The 22,621-nt window shown below is 42.4% G+C and overlaps 1 pseudogene; it reads right to left on the bottom strand.

Annotated features, from left to right (window-relative positions):
• Window positions 1–694: 694 nt before the first annotated feature.
• Window positions 695–22,621, bottom strand: part of LOC115113964 (regulator of G-protein signaling protein-like) — a 40,859-nt pseudogene continuing 18,932 nt past the window's right edge.

The following is a 22,621-nucleotide window of genomic DNA, read 5'->3' as shown; positions in this document are numbered from 1 at the left end:
CGGACACTGCAGACATTTTTTGTGAGAAGACCGATATTTGGGATGTCTCCTGGTCTTACAAACACCGCTGTAGCTCTGCTACCTTCCACCCCAGATGTCGTAGCCCATGCAAAAGATATCTCTAGTTTAAACAGACACATTTTGATGGGGACTTTTTTATTATGCTAAATAGATTTCCATGCGGGCGTGGACATCGACACTAGTTTAAGACAATGTCATATTCTGCACTGAACAGGGCCTGATCATGTCATCCTTCCTAACTGGCAGGGATGAGATATAAATGTTGGGTGCTGACTCATACCCATTAGACACACTCATAAAGCAGAAGCTAGACTACCAGGAACAAGGGGGGTGGAATGTAACAAGCCCCCTACCTTCGTCCCTTCTCCAGTACAGCAGTATTTTCTTCCCACTAAGCAGGAAATCACAGAAACAGAATAGACAGAATAGAGAGAGATGTTTTTAAAAATGTATTTGGCAGGGAAATGGTTAAAGCCATAAAGACATACAGTGCCTCAGCCCTGACCCCTTGCCCTCCTAGGTATCCCCTTGCACAGAATTCTTATTCCCCTCCAAACTGACAAAGTGTTTTTAATCTTTTCTTTCCCTCTCTCCTGGAGATTGGGGAAACAAAAATCAATAGCTGCTGGCAGGCGATCTAGCAGCAAGGTGAATTACATGCCTGGGCCGCGCTTCAGCCATAGTATCGGTGCATCAGGAGGGCATTGGAACCAGGGACCTTGGGAGAGACGTTGAAGACACAGAGGTTGCAGGGTCATATCGGGTCCATGGTCTGAGGAGCATGGTATTTACTGCCTCGCCTCACAGAGATGAAAAATAACTACTGCACAGCACAGAGAGAGAAAGAGGAAGACATGGAAAGGATGAGAGGGAGAGCAGGGGAGATATGAGGGGAGTGAGAGGTGGGAAGAAAGAAAGGCTCTGATCTCTGATGATCTTTTCTCCGTGTCACAGTTCATTGGTTTAGTCTTTTCTCTCTCATTCCAGAGGCTCAAAGTGAGTGAGGAGGCATCACAGACTTAAAAACATGAAGAGAGAATACTACTGACCCTGTAAGCAATCTACATAGTGTATACAAACCCTATGTGAAATAATATATACACTCCCTCCCCTACATATTTATTTGGACAGTGAAGCTAATACTTTTCATTTGGCTCTAAAGTGCAGCATTTTGGATTTAACATCAAATGTCACTTTTTATTTGAGTGTGTTTTACAGTTTAGAAAATAATGCACTTTATGTATCTAGTCCCCCAATTTGAAGGTGTCATAAGTATTGGGACAAATGTACTTATAATATTTTAAATGTAGTCAAAAGTTTAGTATTTGGTCCCATATTCCTGGAACTCAATGATTACATCAAGCTTGTGACGCTACAAACTTGTTGGATGTATTTGCACTTTGTTTTGGTTGTGCTTCGGATTATTTTGTGCCCAACAGAAATGAATGGTAGATTATGTACTGTGTCATTTTGGAGTCACTTTGATTGTAAATAAGAATATAATATGTTTCTGGACACTTCTACATTAATTTGGATGCTACCATGATTATGGATAATCATGAATGAATCGTGAATGATGATGAGTGAGAAAGTTACAGAGGCATAAATATCATACCCGCCCCCCCAAAATGCTAACCTCCCCTGTGGTTATGGTGAAATTTTTGCATGTTTTAGAGGCATGATCTTTGTGCATCTGTAACTTCCTCACTCACTTTCTCACTCAAACTAGTCTGGCACAAGATTTAGTTCTGGGTTCCGAGATAAGTCAAAGCGGACACAATAACAGGAACAGCAGGGCTAAGATCAGCTGTGTTTAGATCGCTTTGTTGTCAATTTATGAAACATCATCAGTGTATGTACAGCCAGTTATGATGTCAAACAAAACAATCATGTTTTCCCTTCTCCCGACAGAGACAAGGCCAATGAAAAGAGAAAGATTCAATCAGTATAGGCATGTAAAAACGTAAAATCACCATTCTTCAGAGTGCAAAGTCAAAAAAAAATATTGTTCCATTTCCAAACTAGGCTTTCACGTGAACTTTCATGTGCCTTAATTATACATTTGCATGTGATCTGAAAAGAAAGACATGATCCATCTAGGCTAGACATGATTGGCTGAGATAATGAGGGGCTGGATATGCCGAGAGATGAGTCCTGATTGGTCTGTCATGTTACAGGCTTCTGCCTAGAACAGAATGGGTGCTTTCATGGTCAGTCAGTATATACAGTGAGCTCTAAAAGTATTGGGACAAAAATCCATTTTTGTTGTTTGTTATGGCTCTGTACTCCAGCACTTTGGATTTGAAATGATAGTGACTGTAAGGCTTAAAGTGCAAGACTTTCAACTTTAATTTGAGGGTATTTTCATCCAATACATTTTGTCCCCTAAAATGAGGGGACTATGTACAAAAAGTGCTGTAATTTCTAAAAGCTTCTCCCGATATGGATTAAAACACCTTGAGGTTAAAGTGCTGACAGTCTGCACTTTAACTTCATAGTACCCTTTCAAATGCTGGTGTATAGAGCCAAAACGGTCAATGTCCCAATCTTTTGGAGCTCACAACAGATCAACTTTAGCTAATTTTTGAAACGATATAGCTACAGTTGAAGTCAGAAGTTTACATACACCTTGACCAAATACATTTAAACTCAGTTTTTCACAATTCCAGACATTTAGTCCTTGTAAGAGTTCCCTGTCTTAGGTCAGTTAGGATCAGCACTTTATTTTAAGAATGTGAAATGTCAGAATAATAGTAGAGAGTGTAACGATTTTCTTCTTCCTCTGACGAGGAGCATGAAATATCAGACCAATGCTCAGTGTGTTAAGTGTCCATAATGTATTTATTAAACTCAACACAGAATACAAAAAAAACAAGAGAAATAAATTAAAACCGAAACAGTTCTGTATGGAAAACACAGACACAGAAAACAACTACCCACAAATCATAGTGGGAACACAGGCTACCTAAGTATGGTTCTCGATCAGAGACAACGATTGACAGCTGCCTCTGATTGGGAACCATACCAGGCCAAAAGCAGAAATACAAAACATAGAACAAAACCATAGAATACTCACACCCTGACCAAACTAAAATAGAGACATAAAAAAGGAACTAAGGTCAGGACGTGACAGTACCCCCCTCAAAGGTGCGGACTCCGGCCGCAAAACCTAAACCCATAGCGGGGGGTCTGGGTGGGCATCTGTCCGCGGTGGCGGCTCTGGCGCGGGACGTGGACCTAACTCCACCATAGTCTTGGCCCGCTTAAGTGGCGCCTTAGGAGTGGCGACCCTCGTCACCGACCTCGGACTGGGGACCCTTGCAGCGGGCCCCAAATAGACGGGCAGCTCCGGCAGCTCCTGACTGACGGGCGGCTCCGGCAGCTCCTGACTGACGGGCGGCTCCGGCAGCTCCTGACTGACGGGCGGCTCCGGCAGCTCCTGAATGACGGGTGGCTCCGGCAGCTCCTGACAGACGGGCGGCTTTGGCTGCTCCGGACAGACGGGGGGCTCTGGCAGCTCCGGACAGACGGGCGGCTCTGGCAGCTCCGGATAGACGGGAGAACCTGGAGGGAGGAGACGGAGAGACAGCCTGGTGCGTGGGGCTGCCACAGGACCCACCAGGCTGGGGAGACCTATAGGAGGCCTGGTGCGTGGAGGAGGCACCGGATGGACAGGGCTGTGGGGGAGCACTGGAGCTCTGGTGCGCAGCCTTGGCACCACTCCTCCAGGCTGGATGACCACTTTAGCCCGGACCCTCCAGAGTGCTGACACAGGTTGAACCGGGCTGTGGGTGAGCACTGGAGATCTGGTGCATACCACTCGCACCTCTCCCTTATGCTCAATGGTTTCTGGACTCCTGGACTTGGGAGGAGATACTGGAAGGCAAGGGACCCCTCTACATTCGCCCGGCACGAGCAGAGCACAGGCATAGGAAGCACTGCACCCTCCCAGCACCCCAGAGACACAGCATGCAGAGCCGGCGCAGGATACCCTGGGTATCTGAGACCAAATACGCTGGGCCGGCACAATACGCCCTGGCTGTATGCCCACTCTCGCATGGCACTTGCGGGGGGCTGGCCTATAGCACACCGGGCTATGAGAGCGTACTGGCGACACCGTGCGCTTAACCGCATAACACGGTGCCTGGCCAGTACTGCGCTTCCTCCGATAAGCACGGGGAGTTGGCTCAGGTCTATCGCCTGACTCCGCCAATCTCCCGGTGTGCCACCCCCCCCCCAAAAAAAATATGTTTTGGGGCTGCCTCTCGTGCCTGTTGCGTCGCCTTACCTCATATCGCTGCCGCTCAGCTTTCGCTGCCTCCAGCTCTTCTTTGGGGCGGCGATATTCCCCAGCCTGTGCCCAGGGTCCCTTGCCTTCCAGTATCTCCTCCCAAGTCCAGGAGTCCAGAACCCTCTACTCCTGGTTACCACGCTGCTTGGTCCGGTTGTGGTGGGTAGTTATGTAATGATCGTTGGTGGAAGAAGTTGAGGACCAAGGTGCAGCATGGTACGTGTTCATATTTATTAAATAGAACTGAACACTAAATACAAAACAGGAAAGAGAACAACCGAAACAACTCCGTCAGGTGCAAAACACACTAAACAGAAAACAACTACCCACACCACACAGCTGGTAAAAGGCTACCTACGTATGGTTCTCAATCAGAGACAACGATAGACAGCTGCCTCTGATTGAGAACCACACCCGGGCAAACGCAGAAATCAAAAACATAGAAAATGAACATAGAATGCCCACCCTAGTCACACCCTGGCCTAACCAAAATAGAGAATAAAAACCTCTCTATGGCCAGGGCATGACAGAGAGAATTATTTATTTCAGATTTTATTTCTTTCATCACAATCCCAGTGGGTCAGAAGTTTCAATACACTCAATTAGTATTTGGTAGCATTGTCTTTAAATTGTTTAACTTGGGTCAAACGTGTCAGGTAGCCTTCCACAAGCTTCCCACAATAAGTTGGGTGAATTTTGGCCCATTCCTCCTGACAGAGCTGGTGTAACTGGATCAGGTTTGTAGGCCTCCTTGCTCACACATGCTTCTTCAGTTCTGCCCACAACGTTTCTATGGAATTGAGGTCAGGGCTTTGTGATGGCCACTCCCATACCTTGACTTTGTTTTCCTTAAACCATTTTGCCAATACCTTGGAAGTATGCTTGGGGTCATTGTCCACTTGGGAGACCCATTTGCGACCAAGCTTTAACTTCCTGACTGATTTCTTGAGATGTTGCTTCAATATATCCACATAATTTGATTATATTTTGTGAAGTGCACCAGTCCTGCAGCAAAGCACCCCCGTGCATCACAGTTGGGATGGTGTTCTTCGGCTTGCAAGCATCCCCCTTTTTCTTCCAAACATAACGATGGTCATTATGGCCAAACAGTTCTATTTTTCTTTCATCAGAACAGAGGACATTTCTCCAAAAAATACGATCTTTGTCCCCATGTGCAGTTGCAAACCGTATTTACAGTATTTTATTTCACCTTTATTTAACCAGGTAGGCTAGTTGAGACGAAGTTCTCATTTACAACTGCGACCTGGCCAAGCAAAGTGTCATGTCGCCAACAAAACAACAAAACAACAAAACAAAGAAACAAACGTGAAGCTCACAGGGCTATAGTGCCACTAACAAAAGTCAACTACCCACACTGAAAGGAGGGAAAAAGGGCTACCTAAGTATGATTCCCAATCAGAGACAACGCTAGACAGCTGTCCCTGAATGAGGACCATACCCGGTCAAAACCTAGAAATAAAGAAACATAGAAAACAAAACATAGAATGCCCACCCCACATCACACCTTGACCTAACCAAATAGAGAAATAAAACATCTCTCTACGGTCAGGGCGTGACACAAAGCAGTTCGACACATACAACAACACAGAGTTACACATGGAATAAACAAACATACAGTCTATAATACAGTTAAAAAAGTATATATACAGTGTGTGCAAATGAGGTAGGATAAGGGAGGTAAGATAATAAATAGGCCATGGTGGCGAAGTAATTACAAAACAGCAATTAAACACGGGAATGATAGATGTGCAGAAGATGAATGTGCAAGTAGAGATACTGGGGTGCAAAGGAGCAAGATAAATAAATAAATACAGTATGGGGATGATGTAGTTGGATGGGCTATTTACAGTTGGGCTCTGTACAGGTGCAGTGATCTGTGAGCTGCTCTGACAGCTGGTGCATAAAGCTAGAGAGGGAGATATGAGTCTCCAGCTTCAGTGATTTTTGCAGTTAATTCCAGTCATTGGCAGCAGAGAACTGGAAGGAAAGGCGGTCAAAGGTAGAATTGGCTTTGAGGGTGACCAGTGAGATGTACCTGCTGGAGCGCGTGCTACGGTTGGCTGCTGCTATGGTGACCAGTGAGCTGAGATAAGGTGGATCTTTACCTAGCAGAGACTTGTAGATGACCTGGAGCCAGTGGGTTTGGCGACGAGTATGAAGCGAGGGCCAGGCAACGAGAGTGTACAGGTCGCAGTGGTGGGTAGTATAAGTGGCTTTGTTGACAAAACGGATGGCACTGTGATAGACTGAATCCAATTTGTTGAGTAGAGTGTTGGAAGCTATTTTGTAAATGACATCGCCGAAGTCGAGGATCGGTAGGATGGTCAGTTTTACAAGGGTATGTTTGGCAGCATGAGTGAAGGATGCTTTGTTGTGAAGCCGATTCTAGATTTAATTTTGGATTGGTGATGCTTAATGTGAGTCTGGAAGGAGAGTTTACAGTCTAACCAGACACCTAGGTACAGTGGGGCAAAAAAGTATTTAGTCAGCAACCAATTGTGCAAGTTCTCCCACTTAAAAAGATGAGAGAGGCCTGTAATTTTCATCATAGGTACACTTCAACTATGACAGACAAAATTTGAAAAAGAATCCAGAAAATCACATTGTAGGATTTTTTATGAATTTATTTGCAAATTATGGTTTGAAATAAGTATTTAGTCAACAACAAAAGTGTATCTCTATACTTTGTTATATACCCTTTGTTGGCAATGACCGTGGTCAAACGTTTTCTGTAAGTCTTCACAAGGTTTTCACACACTGTTGCTGGTATTTTGGCCCATTCCTCCATGCAGATCTCCTCTAGAGCAGTGATGTTTTGGGGCTTTTGCTGGGCAACACAGACTTTCAACTCCCTCCAAAGATTTTCAGCTTTCTAATCTTTGGGATCCTCAGACGATACGAAAGAGAGGTTGAACAGGCTAGTAATAGGGGTTGCAACAATTTCAGCAGATCATTTTAGAAAGAGAGGGTTCAGTTTGTCTAGCCCGGCTGATTTGTAAGGGTTCAGATTTTGCAGCTCTTTCAGAACATCAACTATCTGGATTTGGGTGAAGGAGAAATGGGGAGGCTTGGGCGAGTTTCTGTGGGGGGTGCAGGGCTATTGATCGGGGTAGGGGTAGTCAGGTGGAAAGCATGGCCAGCCATAGAAAAATGCTTATTGAAATTCTCAATTGTAGTGGATTTGTTGGTGGTGACAGTGTTTCCTAGCCTCAGTGCAGTGGGCAGCTGGGAGGAGGTGATCTTATTCTCCATTCTCCGTAGTCTGGGTTTTATGGCGATTTTGGAGCAGTGGCTTCTTCCTTGCTGAGCGGCCTTTCAGGTTATGTCGACATAGGACTCGTTTCACTGTGGATATAGATACTTTTGTAACTGTTTCCTCCAGCATCTACACAAGGTCCTTTGCTCTTGTTCTGGGATTGATTTGCACTTTCCGCACCATAGTACGTTCATCTCTAGGAGTAAGAACGCGTCTCCTTCCTGAGTGGTATGACGGTTGCGTGGTCCCATGGTGTTTATACTTGCGTGCTATTGTTTGTACAGATGAACGTGGTACCTTCAAGCTTTTGGAAATTGCTCCCAAGGATGAACCAGACTTGTGGAGGGCCACAAAATCTTTCTGAAGTTTTGACGGATTTCTTTAGATTTTTCCATGATGTCAAGCAAAGAGTTACTGAGTATGAAGGTAGGCCTTGAAATACATCCACAGGTACACCTCAAATTGACTAGGATGATGTCAATTAGCCTATCAGAAGCTTCTAAAGCCATGACATCATTTTCTGGAATTTTCCAATCTGTTTAAAGGCGCAGTCAATTTAGTGTATGTAAACTTCTGATCCACTGGAATTGTGATACAGTGAATTATAATTGAAATAATCTGTCTGTAAACAAATGTTGGAAAAATGACTTGTGTCATGCACAAAGTAGATGTCCTAACCGACTTATAGTTTGTTAAAACAAGAAATTTGTGGAGTGGTTGAAAAAATAGTTTTAATGACTTCAACCTAAGTGTATGTTAACTTACGACTTCAACTGTATGTACAACTGCAAAAGTGTTGCTTTAGCTATCAACAACATTGTTACCCTGAATTTAGCTGGTGCTATCGACAAAGCTCAGTGGCAGAAAGTTGTGAATGCCTGCTTTCTAGAGGACAATGCCATGCTGACTCACATGAGTTTACATGTACATTCCTGAAGAGATGGGTGGCGCTAAGGCTTAAGAGTAAGAGTGTGGACGATGCTGAATGGGTATAAACAGCACCAAAATCTTCTTAGGCTTTTTTAAAATCAAAGATGGTAAACAAGTTTCTACATTTTCAAAGCAGCATTACTTTCCCATTACGTTCTCTAATTAGAATGTATGATATCCAGTTTTTAAGCTCTGAGTCTGTACTTTTATAAAGTTAAAAAAAACGTTTTTGTCAAAAAATTACGATAAGCCTAGGATCCTGTAATCTGTCACATTAGGGTTAAATGTCTCACCTTTAGTGAGACCAGCACTCATGGCTGTTTCTCTCCCTCGAACATTAGTCTCAAACTGAAATGATAAGGTTATCAGGGAAATGGAAGATTTGAGTGAATGTCTTAAAAACCAACTATGTGAATCACAGCTTTCTAAATTGTGCCTTTCTGTAAACAAGCACTCACTCATGATGGAAGGTTGTTTTGAGAAAAGCTGTTGTAAAAAATTTGTCAGAATACTCAATTATCACCACTCTCGACAGCTGGCAGGCAAACAATTAGGACTGTGAAGATGATAATGATGATGATGATGAACTGAATTCTTAATTGCTTTGTTTTTAAAGAAAGCAGGGAAATTCTGACTAGTGCACGGCCTACAAAGCGCTCAGGTCTAAATTGTATGTATCTATTTAATCAATTATTATCTATTGAAATTGAATGTTTTAAGCAGTAGTAATGCCAGCAATCCCAGGCATATATGGACATTTGAAATCTGCTGAGTTCACATTCCAACCTAAGTGCTGCAGACACAGAAGCAGAGGCACACTTGTTGACTCTAATGATGCTCTTCTCACTTTCCTGAGTTGGTCAGAATCCCTTAGTATGTGAAGGATCTTTTCACAAACACCTGTGACCCTTTCCTCAAACTGAACCCACTGAATTCAATTCAGATGTGCTGGTAATTATTCCTTTTCCCAACACCCATTCCCTGTTATCTTTCTTCCTTTTTGACAGACTTCTATGCTAAGCTCAATTAAACCCAAAACACAACAACCTATCTGAAATTGCAGAAGGGCACTTGTATGTCTCTCTCTATTTTTCATTTGCATATTAGAGTGTTTTCTGCGGGAAAATGAGCTGTGGATATTAATCCAGGATTAATTGGTGCCTTTATCTCGTTAGGACAATCTAATTTAGGGGATGATGGAATTGTTTAGACCCCTTTTGCATAATTGGATTGCTTTGAATGGCTTGTCATTAGCGTCTTTTTAGCATCGTCTGTGGGCCCTCTCTCTCTTCCTGGCCCCAGACTCATAAAGAGTGATCATGTGTTAAGTCACTGTTTTGCTAACCTCTGGAACACATCGCTGTGATGCTGTAGCAATAGATGAGCATGTGGCAAACAGCACAGCAGTGATTAACTCTCTTTTAAGGCCATTAGCATGAAGCTAACAGCATGCCATTGAGGAGCTCTCATAATATAAATACATTAGCATGTGGCTAACAACACAGCAATGATCGATCTTTAGGGGAAACCATTAGCACGTAGCCAAAGCTGCGTTCATGCATTCTGTTTGTAATGACAGAGACTAACAGTTTTAGACGACCTTCACTGGATGAGATGACACTTTGTCATCTGACTTTGTCATAAGTCAACCACTAGTGGTTGATTTAGTCTTACTGTATGCTGGTTGAAAATCAAAGAGGAAGTGACAAGAGTCCATGTAAAGGTCCATCAGCTAAGCAATCTGGTTGCCACCAGTTCAACAGCACTAATGTAACCATGGAGACAAGATCATAACTTTCCCAGGTGTATGAACTCTGCGACAAAAGGTTGACTTCTATTTCTACGAGTCGCCCCCCCCCACCCCCCTCTAACCCAGACGCAGGAGTAGGTCTATCTTTATTGTTCTGCACTAAGATAACATCATAATTTTCCTTTAACACAAATTGTGAAGATATTATTCTGTGGGCCACTCTTCTCCGGTAAACAACGCACAGTGAAATCTAATCTATGGTGGTAATACTGGGGCTGTGCCCAGTTAATTGAGTTGATGTAGGCCTTGTGTGTCCCTAGAGGACCTCTACATACAGTAAAGAGAGACAGGAGATCTGTTAAGTCATATATACAGTACATATAGGCTACTGTATGGGTCAGTTTCCCGCACACGATTAAGCCTATAGACTATGTAAAAAGCACGTTCCACGGAAAACTGGGAAACAGGCCCAAGATGTTATTGATCAATGACGAGGAGTTTTTTCTGACCACGTGACCTGACCAGAAAAAAACTATCCAGAAACGAATGATCGACATCCAGGAAATCCAACGCTTGTGTCTAGATTGTTATATAATTCCAATATTGACATGACACCAGATTCAGTGGATGTTGTAAAATGCACTTTGCTGTGCCATAAAACCTTTTCCCAGGTATGAAGAGTAGGTTGATTGTAAAAGGACTTTCTCTCTTTGCTCCCTCATGTTATATTTATAGTGCTTACTTATTGATCCAGCCAATAAGCCTTCTCTTGATACTGTAAGTTCTCAATTTCTTACTGTTTCACAGGCTCACAATTTTCAACGCACATCTTGTTTTCAGTGCTTTTCAAGCTACCCTGCTCCACATCAAATGCCATTACCATTATTTACATACTTACAGTATTAAAGAATGAACTACTCATGACTTTTGGGAAGAGAGGACGGGACAGGCTGTCCTTAAGGGTGTCAGCCAGGGTTCGCTGCCGAGAGAATGCTCCTGAGAGAAGAGAACATTAGGAACCATCAGGCTGACAGACAAATCCTTCTCTCATGTAAACATAAATATGAGAGTATGTTTCCAACAGCCATCACGGTATCTGTTGCTAGGCTACGTTGCATTAAGCAGTGTAGCTGTCCCTGTTCATTTGGCTTCTGGGATATCTGCCTGTACCATGATATAACCTGCTGACGCTTAATAAGACTCATAAGGATCATATGGCTGCTGGTTATGAAAATGGTGACAGCTTTGCTTCCAAACATATACAGTAGTTATTTATATCATAATGACCCCTACATAAATGTGTTATTGATTCAAAATAAAATGTTTTTCAAAAGTGATTTGACTCTGATGTTTCTACACCTTGTACTGAGAAGAACTGTATTTTCCTAGTGAGGACCGTGCTCACCCACATAGCAAACAATGTGATGCGCAGAGCTCCATAAAGGTCCTTCATTGCCGAGAGAACAGTGATCCCAAAACGCATCAACAAAAAAGTAAATGAACTATTCTCTCACAAAGGAAGAAAGAAATCCATCTCTAACAGAAAAAAAGCCCCAAATGACATCCAAAACCAGCACAATTGCAACAAGCAGTCTTCCCCAGATAATTATGTGAGGCATAGATGAGGAGAGAAAGACGGTGGAAGGCTGTGGTCACTGAGAAGAAGAGAGGGAGCGAGAGAGGGAGAGAGAGAGAGAGAGGAGAGCTACCAACAGCTGGTTTGAATAGATTGCGTGTGGGATGAATTAAAAAGTTGAACCTTTCCCGGGCCGTATTCAGATGTCTGCCGCTGGGTGATTAATCATGGCCGTCAGGATCTGTAATCCTTTTCAATGGGAAACAAATGCTGCGGCTGGCTAGTGACTGTCTGTCCATTCCCTCAGCACACAGGGCCTATGAGCTGCAAGGCTAGCCTTACCTTTTTCACACTACTAAGCCGAGCCAAACCAAGCAGAGTTAAACTATATTGCACCGCTTATGCATCCACCATAGTTGCTGGAACTACGCTGGAAAGGAATTGTGCTGTGAAAGGAAAATAACCAAGCCAGCACAGTACGGCTGGGGTTGGCACGATAGTGTGAAAAGGCTATGTTTGCCTGCCTGGAAAGTACACAATAACTGAACCACAGAGGGCTCGACCAAGCCAGAGGAGGAGGGGCTGTGGACACTGTAATCTACTCCAAACATGATGGGATACACACACAATATAAACAGGCTGAATAGCAACAAAACCATTTAGCTCTGTGTATTGGTTTTGTCTGTCCTTTGTGTGTCATTTCATCAATAGGCTTAATCGAGCTGCACGCAGGACTGTAAAGAATAAAATCTAAATCAAGTCTGCCAATATGTGCTTTGTAGCTGTTTCTTTTTTTTCTTTTTATCAAGAAGATCATGAATGAAGTCAACATGCGTGACCAGACTAGATGAAAGGGTTTTTATTTCATTTTTTCTCCTTTCTCAGTTCTACTGGTATCACTCTGCACCTCTGGGCACTTGAGTCGGTGAACTTCATGTCACGTTTCAACATGGTGGTAAAGAGCTGATCTAGTTTTAGAAAGACAGTGAGAAAGTCAAGAGCCAGCAACATCGGGAGCCCGGGAGGAGAAAGTGTGTCATCAGCATAAAAATAGAAGCCTGCTAACGAATTCCTAATCATATCCCCCATTTCCTCAAGGGGCTGCGCTAAGGAGGTTAGAACGCCGGGTCTTAGATGAGAATTTGTGGCACATTAGGCTCAGATATTATTTCTTGCCATTTTAACGGGCTTTCTGTATTATTGATTGTTAAATCCATGCACCGTTGTCTCCCTAAACTACAATACATGGTTTTTCTCTGCAAGAATTAGATTCACATTTCATTGCAGGAAAATGGCTATAATATTTTTTTTCAGACGGAAAACCCATAGAGCTACATGACAGGAACGTTGCTCTGGGTCTGTCAATCAATCAATTGCAAATTATATTTTAAAAACAGTACAATGACATGTATCCACAATCACAAATATAGGCCTGCAGTATACCACTTGTCAGGTTATATCCTTTCTATTCCGCACAAATGTCAGTGTTCCCGCTGCCTGCTAAGTGAAAGGACCCTTTGATATGTTGCTAAAGGTTGTGAGGGCAGTAATTTAGCTTGGGTACATGATGAACTGTGGCATGCTAGCAGACTGTGGAAAATGGGCAATGCAGATGCAGAGTGGTTCCCAAAGCCTTTGTGTTGCTGTGGTCTATCAAACACGCAGGCAACACCTTAGCAGTGGACAAACACCAACACAATGACATGCACTGGTGGTTGCCATAGAGATAAAGAAAAACAGAGCACAGTGCCAGTAAGGACAAAAGAGGAGAGGGTCAGACACTGTGGGTCTCTGGCAACACAACAGGCTCTGTTAACTAGCCTGAGTTTACTCTCTTGGCCCTTACAAACATCGACTCTGTCTGTACAAGTGCTGACGAAAAATAACTGGAAGACATTCGCAGGAGGCAAACTACTCCTAAAGTTATTCCCTCTTCAGGACACAACTACTGTCCTTCAATTACCAACAAGACAACCATATCATCATGAAGGATGTTCAGATGTCATAATGCACAATAAAACCATTTAATGCTTGATACTGATGTGTTTCTGATGAGTTTGATTCACAAAGCTGCATTCAAGAATGGTTTAAGAAGCGTTGCTCTATTGTCTAATTGTGTAGCATTGTACTGACTGAACTGATGCCTCAACAGAGTATGTACCAGGGTTGAGGCCAATTCCATTTAAATTCCAGTCCATTGAGGAAGTCCTTTCAATGCTTTTCAATGAGGAACATTTGTAATTGGAATTTAGTTTTCTTTCTGAATTGCCTGGAATTAAAACGTACACCACGGAAAACATCTCATATACAGTACTTATCATATTGGACTATATCAAAGCAGCCAGTGGATGAGTGTGTGGAAGTCAGACACAGCGAGCATCTCTGGAGCAGAGAGCAGTATAAGGATGGCACAGATGAAAGGATGTAGATAAAAGAGAGACAATGTGTGTGTGTGTGTGTGTCTTTGAGTCAGCACTGACCTAGAGGTTAGACCAAAACTAGTAGATGTGAAACTTACATCTCGCAAGTCGTAAAAGTCCAAGATAATTATAGTGTATCTACAAATTAATCTATTTCCCATTTGTCTAACTATCTAATTAGAGCAGAAATAGCGAGCGGGGACATTGATAGATACTAATCCATATGAATGTGTTACGTGAAGAAGGACAATCTCTGGTGTCGTAGTCTCGAACCAGACGTTTCTCCCCCACAGAGAAAGCAAACGTGCCCTGAAACTGGTAGTCTACGAGTGTTCTAGGAACAAAAGTTATTCTCTACTACAAAAGGTTCAACAGAGCTGGGGGTACTGTATGAACCTTTGAGCCAGGACAAGGCAAAAACATTTCATAAAACTAAACATACTATATATGAGGCATACAGTACATTGTGTATCAGATGAGAGCAAAGGAAAATATTTTCTTATTACTAGGAGCACTGTATGCAATATATGAAGCCAGTTTGTGTGCCTGTTTGTCATACTTGCTGGTATAAATCATATTCAAATGTAATCGAAATTGTGGAGAATTCATTAAATTGAGTAAGCTAGCTGAGAGTGCAGAAATACTTTGGCATTTATCGAGGGTACGTGTTTGAAAGGTTGATATCTACATGGCCTTTTTATAGATTTTTCTCTCCAACTTTCCTATTTGTGCTTTTGTTATTCAGTGGATAGAGTGCTACAATAGTCTTTCCAGCAGCAGGCTCTGCTCGCAATCAATTCCTTTTTGGTTTTGATTCATGTTGTTCTTTTATTCACTAGCTGTCTCTTTTTCAGTATTTATTCATGATGAGATACCCAAAACAAAAAGGTTTTGATTATTTTCCCTCTCTCTCTCTCTTGTCTCTTGTCTCTCTCTCTCTCTCTCTCTCTCTCTCTCTCTCTCTCTCGCTCTCCACCTGCCCAAGCTGCTGTGGCCTTGTCTGAATACTGTGAATTCCCAGTCCACTGCAGCGTATCCACCTGGAAACACCACAGATGCCAGCATTCACAAAGGTGCAGAAACAAGGAAAGTTATGGGATGAAGATGTCAGTAATGGCAAATAGCACTCTGTCTCTCTGTCACTTCATTGGAACATCTCCGTCATTGATCGTTGTTAGGCACTACTCACACTGTCTAATAAATGCAGAGGAAAAATAACATATAGGGCTTATCCCTAAGAGTTGAGCTGTAGGCAAATACACACATTCATAGAATTAGAAAGCACAGATTCAGAAGTCATGATGCATAGGAGGTCCTAACTCCAGTATAAAGTATATAAAGCATTATCTCACAGCATGTGGTGTTTCTTGTTTGTTTTCCCCTACATTGATTGTTCACTGACCTAGGGCCTTGAGATATCAAATCGCCTCCATTTCCAATCTCATTTCTAGCAGAGAGGAGAAGGGGAGTTTGGAAGTGACTAAAAGCTTTTAGCAGTTGGGAGGGGATTAAGGGAAGGCTAGAGATAGTTGACAGGCGAACTGCTCTCTGGTTGTTTTCTCTTGGTCCTCTGGGGCAGGAGAGAAGGATCAGGGGGTGAGAAGTCAAAGGGAGGACAAGGTGACTGATTGGGCCGAGGCAGCAGGTCAGCACTGGGCAGCTGAATCAAACTAAGTCAAGGCTTTTCCCCCCAACTATTATCAGATATATCATCTGGCTCTGTCAACAGTTCTGTCCAGCTGGATGCAGTAAACTTATTACTTACACATGCGCATATGAAGAGGGACAGACACACTCACAGAAGTACGTTCTCACACACACACAAACAAGAACACTTACAGAACACATATTAGTAGTTGTGGAAAATTAACAATAAATCTAGGTAATCAATATAATGTCATTCAATGAGTCTGTTAATTTGAAAATGAAATATGGTACAAATCTGTAATCTTTGAAGTACAATGCAAGTTTCCCCGACAATACTAGCAAACCAAATCACTTACACAGGGACATAATTATAATTGAAAACCACCTCTAACATTTGAAATATGACAAGCTATTAATCAAAAAGTTGGATAAACTATGCTCCTCTAACTCCAACTAAGGACGGTGATAATCAAAATGAGAACACATGAGGAATACGAACTACCATCTATTAAAGTGGACTCACACAAGTGGACTGATTCCACTATGGACTTTTGAAAAAAAAACTATTGTGTTCCACATGATTATGTAAAATGCATTAGCCAAACAATTAGGCAACTATAATTGCATCTAATATTACACATTGATAGAAAAAAAGAAATTAACCCACCAATCTAGAGAGGTTTGATCAGTCCCTTTCTAAGAAACCTCAGATACACAATTATTATTTTCAATAAATGATTTTGCCATTTCACATTCACAGGATTTTCATTACAGAATTCAATTACGTGGAACACCTGAACTAACAATATCTCCTAGCCAATTATGCAGTGTCTGGGAAACCATTGGCAAACACATTTGCAATGTTAATGTAAGAGATTGACTTGATATTTTTGGCGTTGTATGCACAGTTTGCACACAAAGGCAGCACAGCCTCACACCTCCCCTGTTATTGCCTATTGTTGACTGACGAATGAAACAGCTTGGCCTTGATTTGAGAATCAAATGGAAATCTAGTCTCTGAGGCTGTTCCATAGAAATAGAAGAGTAATTCAATAGAATAGTAATTATATTTCTATGGACTGTTCCCTCTCCTCCATTGCATAGATAATCAGTAATCCTCAGAACATTATTGTCTGGTTTATCACCATATAGATACATGGTTATCACCATATAGATACATGGTTATCACCATATAGATACATGGTTATCACCATATAGATACATGGTTATCACCATATAGATACATAACATATATTTATATGGTTATCATCATCCACATTCTGAGAAAGTTTTTTAAGAATGGAGAGACAGACACAATTTGAATGCAACCTTATCTTTCTCCTCCTTCTTTTCTCTCCATCTCTTATTTCTCTCATCTCTCCTTAACATTTCAGCCTAACTTTCAAATATTCAAGAATGAAAAGCCATCATAAGATATCTTGGCAGTACTATTGCCCTGAGTATTGATTTGAACTTTCACTAAAGAAAGAAATAACAGACTTGTCAAACAAATGTATGAAGTCATTGACCTCAGTCAATCCTAGAGTGGGGAGGCCATAAATCACAGTCCATCTCTGTTAAACACACTGAGTCTCAGGCTCAGTACATGGAGTACAGTAGAGGACGGGAGACACTACAGCTATTGTACTGTACATACATCTACAGCAACCACACGTGGCCATGCTAAGGGGAATTAAGGATTCACTTGCTACGGATAATGGGTTGTGGGAACTTGTGGGAAGATATGATTTCATTACATAAGAAGATCAAATTAAAATACTGAAATAAATGTGAAGCACATACGGTACACAACACAATTGTGTCCAATTGCCTGGAAAGGGTGTGTTTGCAAGTGTGTGTGTGTGTGTGTGTGTGTGTGTGTGTGTGTGTGTGTGTGTGTGTGTGTGTGTGTGTGTTAGAATGCACAGCAGAGAGAAATGTATGTATTCAGTCACAACTCTGGCTACCTGCTCCACACTGACTCTTAACACGGGGCCCCCCCAGGGGTGTGTCCTCAGTCCTCTGCTGTACTCTCTATTCACCCACAACTGTGTGGCTTTACACGACACCAACTCCATCATCATGTTTGCTCATGACACCACGGTTGTAGTCCTGATAACCAACAACGACAAGTCAGCTATGGAGGAGGTAAGTGAACTGGCATTGTGGTGTCATAACAACAACCTCTCTCTCAACGTCAGCAAGAAAAAGGAGTTGATTGTTGACTTAAGGACTCTTCACATCATAAAGGACTTGACATGGACTGAGAACACCGCAAGAGGGTGCAACAGCGTCTCTATATCCTAAGACGGCTGAAGAAATTTGGTATGCCGCCCCAGGTCCTCTCCAAGTCCTACCGCTGCACCATCGAGAGCATCAGTTGCATTACGGCCTGGTACGGGAATTGTTCCGTTTACGGCCACAAGGCCCTCCAGCGGGCGGGAAGACAGCCCAGTACATCACTGGGACCATGCTTCCACCCATCCAGGACATCATCTCAAACTGAAGCCTGAGCAAGGCATGTAGCATCATCAAGGACCACACACACCTGAGCCATGAGCTGTTCTCTCCCTTACCGTCGGACAGACAGTATCGGAACATGAGGTCTGATACCAACAGGCTCAGAGACAGTTTCTATCTACAATCCATCAGACAAATGAACACTTGAACTGGACTGACCACCTGCTCTGATTCTCCATACCTTAGCATACATCACTGCTGCTACCAGACTCTTCTTATACTGTTCAATTTATACACTTTTCACCCCCCCCTCTAATATATGTGTAAATATTGTACTGTAAATTGAGCCTTCCTGTATTATACTTATGCAAAAATGTTTATTCTATTCTACTGCCATTTACTTTATGTTCGTATTCTTAATTTTTACTATTTTTTATTGTTGTTGCATTGTCGAGAAAGAAGGCATTTTGTTGGACGATGTATACTATGCGTATCCCGTACATACGATTAACACAACTTGAAACTTTACAAACCAAAGCACCACCTGTCAATATCTTTTCATCACATTTTCTCATTTACTCCTAGACCTAGACTATCCACCCGTAGTGACTGCCGCTCTGTCGCTCCCTCCGTCAGAGTGAGAAGCTCTCTCTCTGCAAGGCGAGAGGAGGAGAGGCGGAAGAGGCCAGGCAGAAAGGAAGGGAATCTGAGTTTGACATAAACAGCTCAGGAGAGGAGCGTTGGCAGCAAGATTGATGACATCCTCCTCGCAAAGTAACAAAGGAATTCCTGCGCATGAGGGCCTGCTTATGGGACCTGATATACTTGTCATCCTCTTAATAAACATAGCTGATATGTCAGCAGCAGCAGGAGGGACTGAACCCGATCCAGCAGACCCACCCACCCACAGGCAGGACCACCGGCTGGCCTGGCACACCCGGTCCTGGGCAGCCCGCTCCATAAGGGGGCCCCGGAGGGCACTGGAGGGTAGCACCAGGTGATGATCAGACTGTAAACAGGCAGGATATGAAGTATGAATCAATACTTCACAGACAGTAAAACCCATAACTGTCTGTTAATGTCAGAATGGGTTTGCCTGGCAATTGTTCAATGTACAAAGCTGAGGAGGGTTCCAGTAATCTACAGTCCCGATTGTACTGAGATGAGGCTGAAGGCTACTTGTATGGTTTAGTTTGAAGGTTAAAATAAGATACTTGAATGCACGATTATTGAGATGTGTTTCATAAATACAGCACAAAGACTCTCACCACAGTTCAACAACCTTCAGTTGACAAGTAGTTGCCATCAAATCACAATTTCTTTTTTTGTGTGTCAAAGAGGACAACAGCTGTGCCCCCAGCCAAAGTAACAGCCAAAACTCCAGCAGTCCCTTTCCAAAACTCTCCGATCACAGTAATGCTTAGGGGATATTAGTCTCATTATACACCGAGGCACTGGAAGATGCAGAATATGTTAGCATAATATTTGACTTTTGCCAGTGGCTGGGTTTTTACTGAAGGACAGACTAATATCAGACAACTCAAAAGGGAAAATAACAGACTGAAGAGGATTAGATTAAAAAGCTGAATTTAAAATCTTCATTAAATAAATCTTTGGTTAAAGGCCCAGTACAGTCATAAACTTGATTCCCCTGTGTTTTATATATATTTCCACCTACTAGGTTGGAATAATACTGTGAAATTGTGAAAATTATGATAATGCCTTTTTAGTGTAAGAGCTACTTCAAAAGACCACCCGAAAGTTCAGCCTGCTTTGGTGGGATGGAGTTTCGGGCCTGCCTGGTGACATCACCATGTGGTAAATTAGTTAATTGACCAATAAGAAAGAGAGTTTCAAACCTCTCTGTCAATAACAGCACATTTTCAGTTTTCCCCTTCCCACTCAGACCACTGGTAGACAGTGCTATTTGCTAAGAAGCTATATATTTTTGGTTGTTGACCATTTTAATTGAAAACAATCACAGTAAGGTACTTCATTTTTAATCCCTTCTGATTCTAACTTCATTGGTTAAACAATTATATTACAAAGAAATATTACAAGCTTGAGATTCAAAAAACAAACTTTGTGTTGATTGTTTTTTACTGATTTGGAGATACATCACCAAAGTGTACAGTCTATGCTAAAATCCAACAATAATGACAGACAAAATGAATGGCAATGCCTTTTGAACAAGCAGAATTTTTATCAAGTTATGAAAGAAAGCAAGGATATAAGAGACAAGAATAGTAAACAATAAAAAGTCATGAGGAGAAAAGGGACAAAAAAAACACGTTATACAGTCTGCCATTTACAATATTCACTTATTTTTCACCGGAAAAGACCTTGTCTCTGTCACGATTCAATCTACAGCCCTCTCCCCAAATGCTGTATAATACCTAGTTAAAGCCAGCAGGGTGTGAAATGGTGTTTTGAAATAAATGAAACTGACTATGAAACAGTGGAATTGGAAGATATTGCTATGTCAAGCTGACAGACAAGGTCCAGAATGAAGCAAAAAAGTTATTATCACAAAGAGAATAGCTGGATTAAATAGAACCCACGATGCCTAGCACTGAGCCTCTTTCTCTGTCAGCAGCTCTGATATTGACATAGAAGAGGTAGAATGCCTCATCCTTCCAGAAGGCATCATGGGAATTAAATCTCATCGTCTCCATTCAAAAATCAAATCTTGCCCTCAGTTCCAAGTACACTACATGACCAAAAGTATGTGGACACCTGCTCGTCGAACATCTCATTCCAAAATCATGGTCATTAATATGTAGTTGGTCCCCCCTTTGCTGCTATAACAGCCTCCACTCTTCTGGGAAGGCGTTCCACTAGATGTTAGAACATAGCTTCCATTCAGCCACAAGAGCATTAGTGAGGTTGGGCACTGATGTTGGGTGATTAGGCCTGGCTCACAGTCAGCCACATTTGCATTTGCAGTTGGTTTTGGTTGTGTTTCAGATTATTTTGTGCCCAACAGAAATTAATGGTAAATAACGTATTGTGTCATTTTGGAGTCAAAGTCAATTTTATAACAGTAGAGTATGTTTCTGAACACTTAATGTGGATGCTACATTAATGCTACCATGATTGTGGATAATCCTGAATGAATCGTGAATGATGATGAGTGAGAAAGTTACAGAGGCACAAAGATCACACATGCTAACCTCCACTACCAATAAAAGGGGAGTTTGGCCTCCCGGGTGGCGCAGTGGTCTAAGGCACTGCATCGCAGTGCTAGCTGTGCACCAGAGATTCTGGGTTCGAGCCCAGGCTTTGCTGCGACCGGGAGGCTCATTGGGCGACGCAGCCCAGTGTCGTTAGGGAGGGTTTGGCCGGTAGGGATATCCTTGTCTCATCGCGCACTAGCGACTCCTGTGGCGGAACGGGTGCAGTGCACATTGACCAGGTCGCCAGGTGTACGGTGTTTCCTCCGACACATTGGTGCGTTTGGCTTCCGGGTTGGATGCGCGTTGTGTCAAGAAGCAGTGCGGCTTGGTTGGGTTGTGTTTCGGAGGATGCATGGCTCTCGACCTTCGCCTCTCCCGTGTCCGTACGGGAGTTGCAGCGATGAGACAAGACAGTAACTACTACTAATTGGATACCACGGAATTGGGGAGAAAAAAAAGAAAGAAAAATAGGGCATGATATTTATGCCTCTGTAACTTTCTCACCTCACCCGATATGGATGAAATGCCCTCAAATTAAAGCTGACAGCCTGCACTTTAACCTCTTGATTATTGTATCATTTCAAATCCAATGTGCTGGATTACAGAGCCAAAACAAAACAAAAAATGTGTCACTGTCCCAATACTTTTGGACCTCACTGAAACAACAATATAAAACAAATTTTAAACGAAAATCATGTACTTTGTGATCTGAGTCACGGCACTGAGTATTGAATCCAAGCAATATTGGTGCAAATGGCCTTTTCAAGCACAATTTACAGTATTTAATGATGCCATATTAATTCATGTATGCAGTCTTTGGTTATTGATGATCCAAATAAAGTGATAAGCGGATTAGGGAAGCAGCATCCTAAAAGACCCCTTTAGCTTTGATTTACAACTCCAGTGGTGACTAGTCATAGGGGAAGACTTTGGGTCATTGGCTTAGAGATATAATGCACGGGACATTTAAAGCTAGGAGACAGGGACATTGTTAGCCTCATTCATTTTTAAGGTGGACTCTTTTTATTTTTTATTTTACCTTTATTTAAGCAGGCAAGTCAGTTAATTCTTAT

Source organism: Oncorhynchus nerka, linkage group LG9b (genome assembly GCF_034236695.1).
Source record: "Oncorhynchus nerka isolate Pitt River linkage group LG9b, Oner_Uvic_2.0, whole genome shotgun sequence".
Taxonomy (NCBI): domain Eukaryota; kingdom Metazoa; phylum Chordata; class Actinopteri; order Salmoniformes; family Salmonidae; genus Oncorhynchus; species Oncorhynchus nerka.
Note: the sequence above shows the minus strand (reverse complement) of the source record. Positions and strands in the feature narration are given on the sequence as shown.